Source organism: Epinephelus fuscoguttatus, linkage group LG12 (assembly GCF_011397635.1).
Source record: "Epinephelus fuscoguttatus linkage group LG12, E.fuscoguttatus.final_Chr_v1".
In the NCBI taxonomy this organism is placed as follows: domain Eukaryota; kingdom Metazoa; phylum Chordata; class Actinopteri; order Perciformes; family Serranidae; genus Epinephelus; species Epinephelus fuscoguttatus.
The window spans coordinates 880,944-901,378 of record NC_064763.1 but is presented as its reverse complement, the minus strand read 5'-3'; the positions used below and the strand labels follow the sequence as shown (position 1 = coordinate 901,378).

Genomic DNA, 20,435 nt, shown 5'->3' with positions numbered 1-20,435 from the left:
CCACTTTATTAGGTACACCTGTGCAATCTAATACAATCCAATACAACAGCTCTGCCACACATTCTACGTTTACAAAGCTTTTGCATTTTCAGATTTTGTCAGAAAGGTGATTATTCTACTTTATTATTGAGGTTGTAGTGGATGGTGTTGGTGTACTGGAGTGCAATATATTTAAAAGTGTTCCTAATATTTTGTCCCCCTCAATTAGACAAAATTAGGAGGCCACCCCAGTACACCACCACCATTCACTATGACCTCAATAATAAATAAAACAGAATCATCACTTTCTAGACGATGTCAACAATAACCGAAAATTTATAAGCTTCATGGAAAAAATCACGGTATAGTCGTTCTCCTGGATTGCATTAGATTACACAGGTGTACACAAAGTTGCCAGTGACTGTATGTTACATACATACCGTATTTCCTCAAATAGTAGCCGGGGCTACTATTAACAAAAAAGTAGTTTGGGACCAGGCTACAAATAGGGACAGGCTACTATTTGAAGGAGGCTTTTAATAAAAGAAAAAATATCATAGCCAAATTTGAAATTAAAAATTCTGTAATTTTTTTAAAAATTTAAACAGCAGAAATATTTATGTAAACTTGTCTTTACAGCAAAAATGTAGATTTTCTATATAGTATTACAAATAAAGTACTGTATTATTTACAGTAACAAACTTTAACAGTAAAAAAAGTTTTTGGTGTTTTTGTAAATCACCACTATTTACTATTTACTACAGCACAGTGTACTAGTTGTCCTGCCTTGAAACAGTGAATCATCACATCCTCTGTCCCATCTGCAGCCACCATGATGCCACACACCTCACAAGACAACATGCCACAAATTAATTTCCAAACTAGGCTATATTCATAATTATGACATTTATCTTACAATTTTGATTAGGAATGGTGATTTTTTTACTCGCGAAAATGGGCTTCCATAAATAAAGATGGTTACGGTAAAAATGTCAGTACCTGAGGCTGTCCTGGCTAGTTTTACGCCCTGGGAGAACCATCCCTCGGCGATTTGTGGGCCATTACCGTAATAGGGTGACCATATTTTGATTTCCAAAAAAGAGGACATTCGGCCGGCCATGACATAGCCTACTTAAATGATACTCGCAGCTTACTCAAAGATGCCTTATCATTTTAATATATTTAAAATTTATATATGGATAGAAAATTCAGTTATATTACAAAATAATATCTCTCAAAGACAGAAATTCAGATAGGCCCCAGTAGGGACACATACACACACTAGAATGTGGCGATCTGAGCCCGACGGTACCTGACAGGTTGGGCCGGGTTTGGTCAAAAATGTAGCTATAAATTGTATTCTGGCTCGGGTTGGATTCGGTCAGCTTTCAGTGAAAATGTAGTGTAAAAATAAATAAAATCCTATTGTCTGTCCTGTTTATTGCTTGGGCACTGTTATTTACGTGACAACACCTGAACATAACACACACAGACACACACTGGCTGTTTGTTTCTACCTCTCTCCTCGCTGGAAGTCTCGGACCTCCAGCCGCCTGCCTCCGCCTTGATAAAAGGCTGAAAATAAAAGAGGGAGACAGGTTTTTCCTATTTTATCTTATTTTGTTTTATTTCTCCCTCTCCTCTCGCTAGAAGCGTCGGACCTCCCGCCTCCCGCCTCCCGCTCATGTCTCAAACAAGGAGGTCTCCCTCTCCGCTGAGCACGCCCGGCCTGTTAAATAGCCTGTAACCGTAACAACTGTGTGACACAAACTCAGTGCTTTGGTCACTAAATAATGTCGGGCTTGGTTCAGGTTTGGACAGAAATATGCGGCCCATGCCGCACTGTAACACACACACACAAACACACGGAAAACCGGACATTATCATCAGTTTATAAAAACCCCCCGGATGCCCCGGATGCCCCTGACGGGACGTGAAAAGTGGACATGTCCGGGCAAAAGAGGACGTTTGGTCAGCCTACCGTTACCTGACACAAAGAGAAATGTTAACGGCTTGATTCTCCTCTAACACGCCACATACCTGTCTGCTGCCACGGCTCGGTTGTCCAGGTACTACTACAGTCATGACACCAACGAAAGAGGAAATTACTGGACCTGGAGTCGGACTTCTGTCACCGGTAAGCCGTTATCTTGCGTTTGTCAGCTGCTTTCATGTTCCCTCCTTTTGTGAAGGTCTTTTTGCCGTCCTCTGCCAACCACGCGTCATATGCCCCATGATGTATTCCACCCACATTTGTTCGGAATATTTCAAAACTTGTAGCTTTAAATTAACACTGAAGTTGCATCTTGTCGCTATCTTATCTGTTTACAATCAGCTGAGAGTGCGCAACTGCGCATGTGCCTGGATGAGGGTTCATGTGTGTATGTGGATGTGCGTCTCTGTGTTTGTCTGTGTGTGTAATCCGGGTCTAGCACTCTATAAATGCCAAAACGTCAAATAACCACCTCCGGATTATAAAAGAGGCTGGTGTTTATTTATTAATTTTTTTTTTTAGACCCGGTTACTAAAAGAGGCCTGCTGCTAATAAACCTCCATTTTGTGCGCTGAGCGGTAGGCAGCTCTGGCCCACCGATCCCAAAACAGCAGGAACTGACAATTAAAGGTAATGTGCCTACTCATATGACTATAGGGATTACGGCAATAGGCGAATTTGCCAAAATGTCAAACTATCCCTTCATATGTAACATCACTTTCTTTACATATTAGCCTTTGAGAAAGTCATTAAATGTTGTTCAGTGTTTATAATAACTGGGTGAAAATGAAATTTAAAAAAAGACCCATGATTGCTCCTCACTTTGGTTTTATTTATATTCCACATATTAAACAAAGCAAAAGTTTACTCAGTCGCTATTTCAGCTTGAGTAGCTTTTACCACCAACAGATTCTGATTACCACACATCTAGTCTCCTAGCATCCTGTTGAGTAGATGAACATGTTTGGAGTAGAGCACTGGTCGCAGAGACTTTTTTGTCCATCTGGGCAACCTACACATATGTACACATTTTCATCTTCCTACTCCAAAAAAAACCCTATGGGGAGAGATTTTTGAAAATTTCAAGGGGGCGCTATAGAGGCATTTTGTCCCCCCCCCCCATGGGCGACGCCCCTATCAGATGCAAGAGCTCGCCATTCTTGACCTGTGTATCAATTTTCATTAGGATATGAGGTCACTGAAGCCATCAAAAAGCCAAACGTATTTGATGGCGAGGGCAGCACCATAGCGGCCACGCCCCTTGACATAGAGAAAAGCTTTTAATAACTTTTGATCAGCATGGTCTCAGGGTGATCTGTACCAAACCTGAAGCTGATTGGACAAAATCTGTAGTAGGAGTTCGTCAAAATACAAGGTGTCGAAATGACAAAATTGCCACCAAAATGAAAAGTTTAAATCAAAATGGCTGACTTCCTGTTTGGAGTAGACCATTGGTGACAGAGACTTTTTTGTGCGTCTGGGCAACATACACATATGTACCAATTTGTATCTTCCTACTCCAAAAAAAACCCTATGGGGAGGGGTTTTTGAAAATTTGAAGGGGCCGCTATAGACGCATTTTGTCTCCCCCCCATGGGCAACGCCCCTATCAGATGTAAGAGCTTGCCATTCTTGACCTGTGTATCAATTTTCATGAGGAGATGAGGTCGTTGAAGCCATCAAAAACATAAATGTATTTGGTGGCGAGGGATCGTTAGTCGCCACGGTGCCACACGGACACCATTAGAGGTAGCTTCACAGTGTTCATAAGGTAGCTTCAACAACTTGTTCTGCATGCATTAGAAGTGCAATGAAGTTGATGCAGTCAAGTTTGTGGCATCAGTACATGTTAAAGTAAAAACTGGTCAATTCCTGTTACCACCAGGGGGCGCTATGAGTAAGGTGGGATATTAACATATCGGGGCATTCAGGGCAGAGCCATCATCATGTCCAGCAAGTTTGAAGCTGCTGAGATCAAGTATGTGGGCGTGAGAGCCGTTTGAAATTCGATGACGAGAAAACGAAAAATCGCCAAAATTTGTCATGCCCTAGCGGCCACGCCCCTTGACATAGAGAAGAGCTTTTAATAACTTTTGATCAGCATGTTTTCAGGATGATCTGTAGCCAATTTGAAGTTGATTGGACGAAATCCCTTGGAGAAGTTTGTTCAAACATGTCAAAAATTCAAATCAAAATGGCTGACTTCCTGTTGGCTTAAGGGCATGGCTCCAAGAGGACTTTTTGTGCGTCTTGGCATGTTCTATGAGCCCACCAATTTTCATGCCTGTAGGTGAAACTCACAGGCGGGGCTCGAGGCACGAAATTTTCTAGGGGGCGCTATGTCGCCATTTGGCCCCGTCCACATACAACACTGCCAAAATATCAAATTTTTCACCAGACCAAAGGCGTGTGCCAAATTTAGTGAGTTTTTGAATTTGGGAAAGGGGTGATATTGGGGATTAAATGTTTGTGAGAATAATCATAATAATTAAAGCTGCAAGCAGCTGTGATTGGGCCCTCACTCCCCCATGCAACCATGGGGGCCTGAGGCATGTGAGGGCTGTGGCGTGAAGCGAGAAGGAAGAAAAAACCTGGCAGGAGTGAAAAAATGCAATGTTTCGTTCATCCACCAGGTGGCGCTACGAGCGTAACCAGATGTGGCAAGGTGCGTTCAGGGGTGGATCCTCATCACACATGTGAAATTTCGAGCAAATTGTACAATGCATCAAGGATTTATACCAAGTTGATGTTCCGTGGCGAAGGATGAAAAGACGCCACCACCGCTGCAGCAGCCTGCAACATGACAGGGCGCGTGTGTCACTGTGGAGATTCATCAACGTGATCATCGTGTGGCCACAAAATGTAGTCAGGTCAGGTCAGGAGCTTGAGATTGGTGTTTGTCAGTGTAAAAGATGGCATTTCCTGTTTCCACAAGAGGGCACCATGAGCAAGATTGCCTGCAAGCATATGGAGGCATTGAGGGTGGGGCCCTTATCATGTACAGAAATTTTGAAGCAGTTTGGATGAATTATGTGGGAGAGAGAGAGCTGCTTGATTATGCATGTTGATGGATCAAAAATGGCAGCGCCATAGTGGCCACGCCCCTTGAAATAGAGAAAAGCTTTCAATAACTTTTGATCAGCATGGTGGCTGGATGATCTGTAAAAAAATTGAAGTCAATTGGATGAAATCCCTAGGACTAGTTTGTTAAAATACAACATGTGGAAATATTCCTGTTTGGAGTAGACCATTGGTGCCAGAGACTTTTATGTGCGTCTGGACAACATACACGTGTACCAATTTTCATGTTCCTACTCCAAAAAAAACCCTATGGGGAGGGGTTTTTGAAAATTTCAAGGGGGCGCTATAGAGGCATTTTGTCCCCCCCCATCTGCGACGCCCCTATCAGATGTAAGAGCTCGCCATTCTTGACCTGTGTATCAATTTTCATGAGGATATGAGGTCTCTGAACCCATCAAAAAGCCAAACGTATTTGGTGGTGAGGGAGATGCCATAGCGGCCACGCCCCTTAACATAGAGATAAACTTTTAATAACTTTTGATCAGCATGGTCTCTGGATGATCTGTATAAAATTTGAAGTCGATTGGTTGAAATCCCTAGGACTAGTTCGTTAAAATACAACATGTGGAAATCACACCAAAATGACAAGTCAAAATCAAAATGGCCGACTTCCTGTTTGGAGTAGACCATTGGTGCCAGAGACTTTTATGTGCGTCTGGACAACATACACATGTGTACCAATTTTCATCTTCCTACTCCAAAAAAACCCCAATGGGGAGGGTTTTTTGAAAATTTCAAGGGGGCGTTATAGAGGCATTTTGTCCCCCCCATGGGCGACGCCCCTATCAGATGTACGAACTCGCCATTCTTGACCTGTGTATCAATTTTCATGAAGAGATGAGGACGCTGAAGCCATCAAAATGCCAAACGTATTTAGTGGCGAGGGATCGATAGTCGCCATGCTGCCACATGGACACCATTAGACGTAGCTTCACAGTGTTCATAAGGTAGCTTCACCAACTTGTTTTGCATGCATCAGAAGTGGAATGAAGTTGATGTGGTCAAGTTTGTGGCATTAGTACATGTTAAAGTAAAAACTGGTCACTTCCTGTTACCACCGGGGGGCGCTATGATTAAGGTGGGATCTTAACATATCGGGGCATTTGGGGCGGAGCCATCATCATGTCCAGCAAGTTTGAAGCTGCTGAGATCAAGTATGTGGGCGTGAGAACCGTTTGAAATTCGAGTGCAAGAAAACAAAAAGTCGCCAAAATTTGTCACGCCCTAGCGGCCACGCTCCTTGACATAGAGAAAAGCTTTTAATAACTATTGATCAGCATGTTCTCAGGATGACCTGTACCAACTTTGAAGTCGATCGGACAAAATCCCTAGGAGGAGTTCGTTCAAATTTAAGTTGTGGAAATCGTTGTAATGAAAAAATTCACAACAAAATGGCTGACTTCCTGTTGGGATTTTACCATGACGTCAAGAGACTTGTTTGTGCGTCTCGGTATGATACATGTGTGTACCAAATTTTGTTTGCTTACGACAAACTAACCCCAAGGAAAGGGTTTTGAAAATTTGTAGGTGGCGCTATTTTGGCATTTTGCACCAAGCATGTGCAACCACCCAAAAATATCAAATTTCGGATGGGGCCGGACAAATGTGGAAAGTTAGAAGCATTTTGAAATTTGGGAAAGGGGCGAAATTGGGGCACGAAATGTTGCAAGAATAATAATAATAACAATAATTAAAGCTGCAAGCAGCGATGAACGGGCCCTTACACCTTCACGCAACTCGGGGGGGGCTGGCAGGACGCCTTCTGATGCGTCAGTTCATTTCTGTCAAAGTTAGATATCGCATGCACTTGATACAGTGCTGAAATGACATATTCCACATTTTGTGTCACTTCCTCTTTCCACTAGAGGGAGTTGGAGAGTGCACTAATTCTACATCATGTTTTTGTACATCAAATATACACAACAGCATGTAACTTTCAGATAAATCAAAAGATAAGTGTTTGAGACCTACTAAGTATCAGGAAATATGGTCATATAAATTTTTCAGGGCAGAACTAATATGAATCATGTCAAGTTTGATGAAGATCAGAACATTTACGGCAACAACATAACAATTTCCTCTTTCATGGCGAGACCTCAAAATTAAACCCTCTGCAGCACGTATTGACAATAATGATATGTCATGTTTGTGTACATCAAATACACACCACAGCACTGAAATTTCAGGTTAATCCAAAGATAAGTGTCTGTTCAGAAGTACTTCCTTTCACCACTAGGTGGCGCTATGACTATCACAGAATATTGTCATATAAATGTGTTCAGGGTGGGACAAATATGAATCATGTCAAGTTTGGTGGACAACAGACCATTTACTCCAAATTTATAGCAATTTCCTCTTTCATGGCGAGACATCAAAAGTAAACCCTCTGCAGCGCGCATAGACACTAATGATATGTCACGTTTGTGTGCATCAAATATAGACCAGAGCACTGAAATTTCAGGTGAATCCAAAGATAAGTGTCTGGTAAGAAGTACTTCCTTTCACCACTAGGTGGCGCTATGACTATCACGGAATATTGTCATATAAATGTGTTCAGGGTGGGACAAATATGAATCATGTCAAGTTTGGTGGACAACGGACCATTTGCTCTAAATTTATAGCAATTTCGTGTTTCATAGCGAGACATCAAAAGTAAACCCTCTGCAGCACGCATAGACACTAATGATATGTCATGTTTGTGAACATCAAATATAGACCACAGCATTGAAATTTCAGATTAATCCAATGATAAGTGTCTGACAAGAAGTACTCCCTTTCGACACTAGGTGGCGCTATCATTATCAGGCAATATGGTAATGAAAATGTGTTCAGGGTGGGACTAATATGAATCATGTGAAGTTTGGTGGAGATTGGACCATTTATGCCAAAACTACAGCAATTTCATTTTTCATGGCGAGACCTCAAGATTCAACACTCAGCAGCGGGCACGCCATTCAACATTGGGCAAATCCTGTGATAACTTTTGGTTACAACATAGTCACGCTTACATACACCAAGTTTGGAGCCAATCTGATTAAATCTGTAGGACAAGTTCGTTAATTTACAAGCCCTGGAAATGGGCAAAAATGCACAAAAGTGGCACAAGTAAATTCAAAATGGCGGACTTCCTGTTGGGTTTGGAGCATTGCTCCAAGAGGCTTTTTCGTACATAATAGAGTGTTACAGGTGCCTACCAAGTTTCATACATGCAGGTCAAACCAGCTTTGGGGGCTGCTTAATTGAAATGTTCTAGGGGGCGCTGTTGAGCCATCTTGGTGCATCCAAGCACAAAACTCACATCAGACAACAGGACTTGTGACCTGTGATGTGTATGCCACGTTTGGTGAGTTTTCAAGCATCCCTTGTCCCTTCAAAACAACATCGTGTTTGATGGCGAACAAGGTGGTGCCACGGTGACAGCGTTTGATGAAAACTCAAAAGCTTCATTTTTAAGTATCATCAAGCTCTAAGGACTTAGACCAGCAAGTTTGAGATGGGTCTGATTAACCTGCTAGAAGCGGGACATCAAAGAATATATAAAGTAGCTTTCTGTTGCCAGAAGGTGGCGCTATGGCGGTGATTCAAAATTCCTCTGTAGATGTGTTCAGGGCTGGACTGTCATCATATGTGTGAAGTTTTGGCAAGATATTCCCACATGGAGTCAAGTTACAGCAACGTTTATCATCACAGCGAAACATCAAGGTTCGCCGCCAGGCCGTGGCCATGCCCTTTGACAAAAACTCACAGTTTCTACAATAAAGCGTCATCAACGTCTTATGACTTTTTTCACCAAGTTTGAAGTGGATCTGGTCAAGTCTGTAGGAGATGTACATTAAAGTCTAAAACATTTCTCGTTGCCAGTAGGGGGCGCTATGTTTATCTCTAATTATTGACATGTAGATGTGTTCAGGGCGGGACTGTCATCAATCCTGTGAAGTCTGGGCAAGATTGGACCATGTATGCTGGAGTTATAAACTACTTCCTGTTTAGTGGCGAGACCCCTAACTTTGACGCCATCCTACGGTCACACGCATTGACGAAAACTCAAGCTTTTGATAACTTTTCATCTTCAAGGTCTTGGGATGGGACAGACCATGGTTTGAAGTCGATCGGATGAAATCTCTAGGAATAGTTCGTTCATTTATGACCCCTGGAAATGGCCAAAAATGCATCAAAATTGCACAGTAAATTCAAAATGGCCGAATTCCTGTTGGGTTTAGAGCATGCCTCCAAGAGGCTTTTTTGTAGGTCCTGGAGTGTTACATAAGCTTGTCGAGTTTCATACATGTAGGTTAAACTGGCTTCAGGGGCTGTTTCCTCAAACTTTTGTAGGGGGCGCTAATGAGCCATTTTTTGGAACCCACGCACGAGACCCTTAAAATATCAAATTTTTCACCAGTTCTGAGATGTGTGCAAAGTTTCATGAGTTTTCGGGTATGTTAAGCCTCCCAAACAGGCAATTCATTTGGAGGAATAATAATAATAATAATAATAATTAAAGCTGTAAGCAGCGTTTGGTGGGACCTCGCACTCGAGCCCGTTTCCGCCCCCAGCTTATGTCGTCACTGTGAATTATTTAGAAACATCAAACATATTGCCACAAACATCAGAAAATCCTTACAGAGCTAAACGTTTTGATGTTTGAATGCTTTCTGTAGCTGTAGGTATGTACAAGTGATGTCACATTATGCAAATTAGATGGGCGAATTTCTTCCCATCAGATTCCTCTTCCTTCATTTTGAGAAAGACATGACAAAAACAACACAAAACAAAATAAATCTACTGTGTAAATGTGTTCAAAATGTTTTTTGACTGAGATTTATGAAATCCAATATGGCTGCCTGCTGGTGATGCCACAATATGCAAATTAGATGAGTTAATTTACTCCTATCACAAACTTTGGGTCATGATGAATAGTTTTCTCATTTACAGTATGCCTTTATCTGTCACCACTTTCAAGCCACAGCCTTTTGAAATGTTGAAATGAAAATGGAATATTTTCCTCAATTAACTCTGGCACCTAAAGGGTTAAAATGGAGATGCTGCCCCTGTCATGTCTGAATGTAAGATGTAGACACACTTACAGACATCATGTTTCTGTGAGTTTGTGTGTGACAGCGGTTGCCATGGTAATTAAGTAAGCGCACCTGGCAGAAGAGCAGAGGGAGACAGACAGAACACAGAGACACCTCTTTTAGTGGAGATTTAACTCCTCGAACAAGTTCTTCCCATTCCCAAACCGTTGGTCCAATCATGAAAATAATGTGATGATGAGAGAGATAAAGTTATACAGAAGATCTGTTTAGTAGCAGTTGAGCTGGCATGTGTGCATCTTTAAAACTGATAAAATAAACGGTGTAGGAGGAGATGTGTTCTTTAGACCACGTTTGAGGCGGAATCTTACTTTGAAAGGTCAAATAGCTCACTTCCTGTTGGAATCAGGTCATGGGTGTCAATGCGTGATTTGTAAGTCAAACACACCAGTTTTGGTTTGATCTTGATACGACATTCCTACGGGCTGTAGTGGCCATTTTAGTGCGTCTAGGTGGCGCTAGAGAGCCCATTTTGGCACTGTAGGGGTTAATAATGTGTATTTGCTGTTTCAAATGAAGTTTCTGCTGCTGTAATCTGTCCTTTAAAGATTGTGAGACAGACAGAGAGAGCCATGTGGCTGTGTGTGTGTGTGTGTGTGTGTGTGTGTGCAGCCGTTGTCATGGCGATTAATCACTTGTCAGCACCTGTGGCACACACAGACAGCTAAGGAGAGCAGCTCACCAAAGGCTGTTTATAATGGGTTTTAACTCCTCAAACAAGTCCTTCCCATACCCAAACCGTTGGTCCAATCAAGAAAATAAAGTGATTTTGAGAGACAGCCACTTCTCGTGAACGCACGTGTCGCGTTTTATATTTCTACAGTCAAAAATGTGGTCAGAGGAGCGAGTTTAAAATGTGTTGCACCTAAGCTGTTTCCAGAAATTTCTCCTCTGAGTTTACATGGGAGTGAATGAGAAAAAAATCAGCGCTCCCTTCGCTTTGGAGCCACTCAGCAAAAATGTGTACGTGTGAGAGATTCCATGTCAACATATCTGCGAGCAGGACAAATTTTCCTACCTTTTGTGGTATAAATTGTGTCTGTACAGTGAAAATTGTGGCCATGGCAGCGAGTTAAAGACAAAAGTTTTAGACGATTTTTAGAGCCCTCTCCACTCTAGCTCACAGCATTCCATGCAATACACACCCATTGTAAAGTGAGAATTTCTCCACTTTTGCTCATGGTACTTTGAGAGGCACAGATCAAAAACGGTAAAAGATATGAAAAAGATGAAAACATGAGTGAATAGATGAGACCTGTGGCAACATTTGAGAGTTGGAATGGAGTCTGTAGCACAAAGTATGGAGACGCTGTAAATGCTAGAAAAAGCCCGAAGATTGGTCTCTTTCTCCCCCCTGCTGCCATTCATTTCCTATGGGACAGCTTTGGAAGATCGTCAGGACGTTTTCTGACATCTCACCTTATGGAGGCCATAAAATCCAAACGAAGCGAGTAATGAAAAAGTTACACACAACTTTTGATTAGAAGGAGTTGATCTGTAATCTGTGCAAGTTTGAAGTCGATAGGATAAACGCTGTATGAGAAGATGATTTTTTTTAGGAAAGGCAGTTTTAAGGCAAAATCTTACTTTGAAAGGGCAAATACGTCACTTCCGGGTGGATTTCGGTCAGGGGTGTCAGCGCATGATTTTTAGGTCTTGATGAGACGAACACGCCACTTTTGGTTTCATGTTTCTACGACGTTCCTACAGGCCGTGGCGGCCATTTTTGTGTGCCTAGGTGGCGCTAGAGAGCCCATTTTGGCACTTAAGGGGTTAATGTCACCATTTTATAAAATTTTTCACCGGTTCTGATGTGCGTGCCAATTTTGGTGAGTTTTTGAGCATGTTTAGGGGGTCAAATTCCAGTTCAAAGAGGCGGCGGAAGAAAGAAAGAAATAATAATTAGAGCTGCAAGCAGCGTTTGGCGTGAGACCTCTGCACTCCGCCCATTTTCAGAAAATCCTTACAGAGCTGAACGTGTTGATGTTTGAATGCTTTCTGCAGCTCTAGGTATGTACAAGTGATGTCACATTATGCAAATTAGATGAGCGAATTTCTTCCCATCAGATTCCTCTTCCTTTATTTTGAGGAAGAGACGACAAAAACAACACAAAACAAAATAAATCTACTGTGTAAATGTTGGTCCAAACTGTTGGTCCAATCATGAAAATAATGTGATGATGAGAGAGATAAAGTTATACAGAAGATCTGTTTAGTAGCAGTTGAGGTGGCATGTGTGCATCTTTAAAACTGATAAAATAAACAGTGTAGGAGGAGATGTGTTTTCTTGAGACCACGTTTGAGGCGAAATCTTACTTTGAAAGGACAAATAGCTCACTTCCTGTTGGAATCAGGTCATGGGTGTCAATGCGTGATTTGTAAGTCAAACACACCAGTTTTGGTTTGATCTTGATACGACATTCCTATGGGCTGCAGTGGCCATTTTAGTGTGTCTAGGTGGCGCTAGAGAGCCCATTTTGGCACTGTAGGGGTTAATAATGTGTATTTGCTGTTTCAAATGAAGTTTCTGCTGCTGTAATCTGTCCTTTAAAGATTGTGAGACACACAGACAGAGAGCCCTGTGTCTGTGTGTGCAGCCGTTGTCATGGCGATTAATGACTTGTCAGCACCTGTGGCACACACAGACAGCTAGGAGAGCAGCTCACCAAAGGCTGTTTATAATGGGTTTTAACTCCTCGAACAAATGCTTCGCATGCCCAAACCGTTGGTCCAAGCAAGAAAATAAAGTGATTTTGAGAGCCAGCCACTTCTCATGAACGCACGTGTCGCGTTTTATATTTCTCGAGTCAAAAATGTGGTCAGGGAGCGAGTTTAAAATGTGTTGCACCTAAGCTGTTTCCAGAAATTTCTCGTCAGACTTTACATGGGAGTGAATGAGAAAATAATGGGCGCTCCCTTCGCTTTGGAGCCGCTCAGCAAAAATGTGTACGTGTGAGAGATTCCATGTCAACATATCTGTGAGCTGGACAAATTTTCCTACGTTTTGTGGTATAAATTGTGTCTGTACAGTGAAAATTGTGGCCATGGCAGCGAGTTAAAGACAAAAGTTTTAGACGATTTTAGAGCCCTCTCACTCTAGCTCACAGCATTCCGTGCAATACACACCCATTGTAAACTGAGAATTTCTCCACTTTTGCTCATGGTACTTTGAGAGGCAGATCAAAAACAATAAAAGATATGGAAAAGATGAAAACATGAGTGAATAGATGAGACCTGTGGCAACATTTGAGAGTTGGAATGGAGTCTGTAGCACAAAGTATGGAGACGCTGTAAATGCTAGAAAAAGCCCGAAGATTGGTCTCTTTCTCCCCCCTGCTGCCATTCATTTCCTATGGGACAGCTTTGGAAGATCGTCAGGGCGTTTTCTGACATCTCACCTTATGGAGGCCACAAAATCCAAGCGAAGCGAGTAATGAAAAAGCGCACAACTTTTGATTAGAAGGAGTTGATCTGTAATCTGTGCAAGTTTGAAGTCGATAGGATAAACGCTGTATGAGAAGATGATTTTTTAGGAAAGGCAGTTTTAAGGCAAAATCTTACTTTGAAAGGGCAAATATCTCACTTCCTGTTGGATTTAGGTCAGGGATGTCAGCGCGTGATTTTTAGGTCTTGATGAGACGAACACGCCACTTTTGGTTTCATGTTTCTATGACGTTCCTACAGGCCGTGGCGGCCATTTTTGTGTGCCTAGGTGGCGCTAGAGAGCCCATTTTGGCACTTTAGGGGTTAATGTCACCATTTTATAAAATTTTTCACCAGTTCTGATGTGCGTGCCAATTTTGGTGAGTTTTTGAGCATGTTTAGGGGGTCAAATTCCAGTTCAAAGAGGCGGCGGAAGAAAGAATAAAGAATAAAGAATAATAATAATTAAAGCTGCAAGCAGCGTTTGGCGGGACCTCGCATTCGCGCCCATTTCCGCCCCCAGCCTATTTCGTCACTGTGAATTATTTAGAAATATGAAACATATTGCCACAAACATCAGAAAATCCTTACAGAGCTGAACGTTTTGATGTTTGAATGCTTTCTGTAGCTGTAGGTATGTACAAGTGATGTCACATTATGCAAATTAGATGAGCGAATTTCTTCCCATCAGATTCCTCTTCCTTTATTTTGAGGAAGAGACGACAAACCAACACAAAACAAAATAAATCTACTGTGTAAATGTTGGTCCAAACTGTTGGTCCAATCATGAAAATAATGTGATGATGAGAGAGATAAAGTTATACAGAAGATCTCTTTAGTAGCAGTTGAGGTGGCATGTGTGCATCTTTAAAACTGATAAAATAAACAGTGTAGGAGGAGATGTGTTTTCTTGAAACCACGTTTGAGGCGAAATCTTACTTTGAAAGGTCAAATAGCTCACTTCCTGTTGGAATCAGGTCATGGGTGTCAATGCGTGATTTGTAAGTCAAACACACCAGTTTTGGTTTGATCTTGACGACATCCCCTACGGGCTGTAGTGGCCATTTTAGTGTGTCTAGGTGGCGCTAGAGAGCCCATTTTGGCACTGTAGGGGTTAATAATGTGTATTTGCTGTTTCAAATGAAGTTTCTGCTGCTGTAATCTGTCCTTTATAGATTGTGAGACACACAGACAGAGAGAGCCGTGTGGTTATGTGTGCAGCCGTTGTCATGGCGATTAATGACTTGTTTGCACCTGTGGCACACACAGACAGCTAAGGAGAGCAGCTCACCAAAGGCTGTTTATAATGGGTTTTAACTCCTCGAACAAATGCTTCGCATGCCCAAACCGTTGGTCCAAGCAAGAAAATAAAGTGATTTTGAGAGACAGCCACTTCTCGTGAACGCACGTGTCGCGTTTTATATTTCTCGAGTCAAAAATGTGTTCAGGGGAGCGAGTTTAAAATGTGCTGCACCTAAGCTGTTTCCAGAAATTTCTCCTCTGAGTTTACATGGGAGTGAATGAGAGAAAAATCGGCGCTCCCTTCGCTTTGGAGCCACTCAGCAAAAATGTGTACGTGTGAGAGATTCCATGTCAACATATCTGCGAGCAGGACAAATTTTCCTACGTTTTGTGGTATAAATTGTGTCTGTACAGTGAAAACTGTGGCCATGGCAGCGAGTTAAAGACAAAAGTTTTAGACGATTTTTAGAGCCCTCTCCACTCTAGCTCACAGCATTCCATGCAATACACACCCATTGTAAAGTGAGAATTTCTCCACTTTTGCTCATGGTACTTTGAGAGGCACAGATCAAAAACGATAAAAGATATGAAAAAGATGAAAACATGAGTGAATAGATGAGACCTGTGGCAACATTTGAGAGTTGGAATGGAGTCTGTAGCACAAAGTATGGAGACGCTGTAAATGCTAGAAAAAGCCCGAAGATTGGTCTCTTTCTCCCCCCCGCTGCCATTCATTTCCTATGGGACAGCTTTGGAAGATCGTCAGGACGTTTTTCTGACATCTCACCTTATGGAGGCCACAAAATCCAAATGCAGCGAGTAATGAAAAAGTTACGCACAACTTTTGATTAGAAGGAGTTGATCTGTAATCTGTGCAAGTTTGAAGTCGATAGGATAAACGCTGTATGAGAAGATGATTTTTTTAGGAAAGGCAGTTTTAAGGCAAAATCTTACTTTGAAAGGGCAAATACGTCACTTCCTGTTGGATTTAGGTCAGGGGTGTCAGCGCATGATTTTTAGGTCTTGATGAAACGAACACGCCACTTTTGGTTTCATGTTTCTACGACGTTCCTACAGGCCGTGGCGGCCATTTTTGTGTGCCTAGGTGGCGCTAGAGAGCCCATTTTGGCACTTTAGGGGTTAATGTCACCATTTTATAAAATTTTTCACCGGTTCTGATGTGCGTGCCAATTTTGGTGAGTTTTTGAGCATGTTTAGGGGGTCAAATTCCAGTTCAAAGAGGCGGCGGAAGAAAGAATAAAGAATAAAGAATAATAATAATTAAAGCTGCAAGCAGCGTTTGGCGGGACCTCGCACTCGTGCCCGTTTCCGCCCCCAGCTTATGTCGTCACTGTGAATTATTTAGAAATATCAAACATATTGCCACAAACATCAGAAAATCCTTACAGAGCTGAACGTTTTGATGTTTGAATGCTTTCTGTAGCTGTAGGTATGCAGAAGGGATGTCACATTATGCAAATTAGATGGGCGAATTTATTCCCATCAGATTCCTCTTCCTTCATTTTGAGGAAGACATGACAAAAACAACACAAAACAAAATAAATCTACTGTGTAAATGTGTTCAAAATGTTTTTTGACTGAGATTTATGAAATCCAATATGGCTGCCTGCTGGTGATGCCACAATATGCAAATTAGATGAGTTAATTTACTCCTATCACAAACTTTGGGTCATGATGAATAGTTTTCTCATTTACAGTATGCCTTTATCTGTCACCACTTTCAAGCCACAGCCTTTTGAAATGTTGAAATGAAGATGGCATATTTTCCTCAATTAACTCTGGCACCTAAAGGGTTACAATGGAGATGCTGCCCCTGTCATGTCTGAATGTAAGATCTAGACACACGCACAGATATCATGTTTCTGTGAGTTTGTGTGTGACAGCGGTTGCCATGGTAATTAAGTAGGCACACCTGGCAGAAGAGCAGAGAGAGACAGACACCTCTTTTAGTGGAGATTTAACTCCTCGAACAAGTTCTTCCCATTCCCAAACTGTTGGTCCAATCATGAAAATAATGTGATGATGAGAGAGATAAAGTTATACAGAAGATCTGTTTAGTAGCAGTTGAGCTGGCATGTGTGCATCTTTAAAACTGATAAAATAAACGGTGAAGGAGGAGATGTGTTTTCTTGAGACCACGTTTGAGGTGAAATCTTACTTTGAAAGGTCAAATAGCTCACTTCCTGTTGGAATCAGGTCATGGGTGTCAATGCGTGATTTGTAAGTCAAACACACCAGTTTTGGTTTGATCTTGATACGACATTCCTATGGGCTGTAGTGGCCATTTTAGTGCGTCTAGGTGGCGCTAGAGAGCCCATTTTGGCACTGTAGGGGTTAATAATGTGTATTTGCTGTTTCAAATGAAGTTTCTGCTGCTGTAATCTGTCCTTTAAAGATTGTGAGACAGACAGAGAGAGCCGTGTGGCTGTGTGTGTGTGTGTGTGTGTGTGTGCAGCCGTTGTCATGGCGATTAATGACTTGTCAGCACCTGTGGCACACACAGACAGCTAAAGAGAGCAGCTCACCAAAGGCTGTCTATAATGGGTTTTAACTCCTCAAACAAGTCCTTCCCATACCCAAACCATTGGTCCAATCAAGAAAATAAAGTGATTTTGAGAAAAAGCCACTTCTCCTGAACGCACGTGCCGCGTTTTATATTTCTCGAGTCAAAAATGTGGTCAGGAGAGCGAGTTTAAAATGTGTTGCACCTAAGCTGTTTCCAGAAATTTCTCGTCAGACTTTACATGGGAGTGAATGAGAAAATAATGGGCGCTCCCTTCCCTTTGGAGCCACTCAGCAAAAATGTGTACGTGTGAGAGATTCCATGTCAACATATCTGTGAGCTGGACAAATTTTCCTACGTTTTGTGGTATAAATTGTGTCTGTACAGTGAAAATTGTGGCCATGGCAGCGAGTTAAAGACAAAAGTTTTAGACGATTTTTAGAGCCCTCTCCACTCTAGCTCACAGCATTCCGTGCAATACACACCCATTGTAAACTGAGAATTTCTCCACTTTTGCTCATGGTACTTTGAGAGGCACCGATCAAAAACGATAAAAGATATGAAAAAGATGAAAACATGAGTGAATAGATGAGACCTGTGGCAACATTTGAGAGTTGGAATGGAGTCTGTAGCACAAAGTATGGAGACACTGTAAATGCTAGAAAAAGCCCGAAGATTGGTCTCCTTCTCCCCCCTGCTGCCATTAATTTCCTATGGGAGAGCTTTCGAAGATCGTCAGGACAATTTTCTGACATCTCACCTTATGGAGGCCACAAAATCCAAACGAAGCGAGTAATGAAAAAGTTACGCACAACTTTTGATTAGAAGGAGTTGATCTGTAATCTGTGCAAGTTTGAAGTCGATAGGATAAACGCTGTATGAGAAGATGATTTTTTAGGAAAGGCAGTTTTAAGGCAAAATCTTACTTTGAAAGGGCAAATATCTCACTTCCTGTTGGATTTAGGTCGGGGTGTCAGCGCGTGATTTTTAGGTCTTGATGAGACGAACACGCCACTTTTGGTTTCATGTTTCTACGACGTTCCTACAGGCCGTGGCGGCCATTTTTGTGTGCCTAGGTGGCGCTAGAGAGCCCATTTTGGCACTTTAGGGGTTAATGTCACCATTTTATAAAATTTTTCACCGGTTCTGATGTGCGTGCCAATTTTGGTGAGTTTTTGACCATGTTTAGGGGGTTAAATTCCAGTTCAAAGAGGCGGCGGAAGAAAGAATAAAGAATAATAATAATAATAATAATAATAATAATAATAATAAACACAGCAAAAACAATAGTGTCCTCGCCTTCGGCGAGGACTGGTCAGTGAGAAAAAATGCGGCAAAAACTATAGGGAGGGTCCTCGCCTTTGGCGAGGACTTCTTTGTGAGTAGTCCACTACTGTTGGGCCCGGTCACTTATAAACGCACGCAGCAAAAACAAGAGGGTCCTCGCCTTCGGCGAGGACTGCTCCTTGAGCAGTCCTCTGCCTCTAGGCTCGGTCCCTAATTAAAGCTGCAAGCAGCGTTTGGCGGGACCTCGCACTCGCGCCCGTTTCCGCCCCCAGCTTATGTCGACATATTGCCACAAACATCAGAAAATCCTTACAGAGCTGAACGTTTTGATGTTTGAATGCTTTCTGCAGCTCTAGGTATGTACAAGTGATGTCACATTATGCAAATTAGATGAGCGAATTTCTTCCCATCAGATTCCTCTTCCTTTATTTTGAGGAAGAGACGACAAAACAACACAAAACAAAATAAATCTACTGTGTAAATGTTGGTCCAAACTGTTGGTCCAATCATGAAAATAATGTGATGATGAGAGAGATAAAGTTATACAGAAGATCTGTTTAGTAGCAGTTGAGCTGGCATGTGTGCATCTTTAAAACTGATAAAATAAACGGTGTAGGAGGAGATGTGTTTTCTTGAAACCACGTTTGAGGCGAAATCTTACTTTGAAAGGTCAAATAGCTCACTTCCTGTTGGAATCAGGTCATGGGTGTCAATGCGTGATTTGTAAGTCAAACACACCAGTTTTGGTTTGATCTTGATACGACATTCCTACGGGCTGTAGTGGCCATTTTAGTGTGTCTAGGTGGCGCTAGAGAGCCCATTTTGGCACTGTAGGGGTTAATAATGTGTATTTGCTGTTTCAAATGAAGTTTCTGCTGCTGTAATCTGTCCTTTAAAGAATGTGAGACACACAGACAGAGAGAGCTGTGTGTCTGTGTGTGTGCAGCCGTTGTCATGGCGATTAATGACTTGTCAGCACCTGTGGCACACACAGACAGCTAAGAGCAGCTCACCAAAGGCTGTTTATAATGGGTTTTAACTCCTCGAACAAATGCTTCGCATGCCCAAACCGTTGGTCCAAGCAAGAAAATAAAGTGATTTTGAGAGACAGCCACTTCTCGTGAACGCACGTGTCGCGTTTTATATTTCTCGAGTCAACAATGTGGTCAGGGAGCGAGAAATGTGTTGCACTCAGCAAAACTGTGTGTGAGAGATTCCATGTCAACATATCTGCGAGCAGGACAAATTTTCCTACGTTTTGTGGTATAAATTGTGTCTGTACAGTGAAAATTGTGGCCATGGCAGCGAGTTAAAGACAAAAGTTTTAGACGATTTTTAGAGCCCTCTCCACTCTAGCTCACAGCATTCCGTGCAATACACACCCATTGTAAACTGAGAATTTCTCCACTTTTGCTCATGGTACTTTGAGAGGCACCGATGAAAAACGATAAAAGATATGAAAAAGATGAAAACATGAGTGAATAGATGAGACCTGTGGCAACATTTGAGAGTTGGAATGGAGTCTGTAGCACAAAGTATGGAGACGCTGTAAATGCTAGAAAAAGCCCGAAGATTGGTCTCTTTCTCCCCCCTGCTGCCATTCATTTCCTATGGGACAGCTTTGGAAGATCGTCAGGACGTTTTCTGACATCTCACCTTATGGAGGCCACAAAATCCAAACGAAGCGAGTAATGAAAAAGTTACGCACAACTTTTGATTAGAAGGAGTTGATCTGTAATCTGTGCAAGTTTGAAGTCGATAGGATAAACGCTGTATGAGAAGATGATTTTTTAGGAAAGGCAGTTTTAAGGCA

General features: G+C 42.0%; 1 protein-coding gene across 1 annotated transcript in view; it reads left to right on the top strand.

The window, feature by feature from the left end:
* Nucleotides 1-2,529: 2,529 nt before the first annotated feature.
* LOC125898020 (uncharacterized) overlaps nt 2,530-20,435 on the top strand; it is a 39,390-nt gene continuing 21,484 nt past the window's right edge. The window contains exon 1 of the mRNA XM_049591624.1: nt 2,530-2,602. The gene's annotated coding sequence lies outside the window, so the exon portion shown is untranslated. The remainder of the gene's footprint in view (nt 2,603-20,435) is intronic.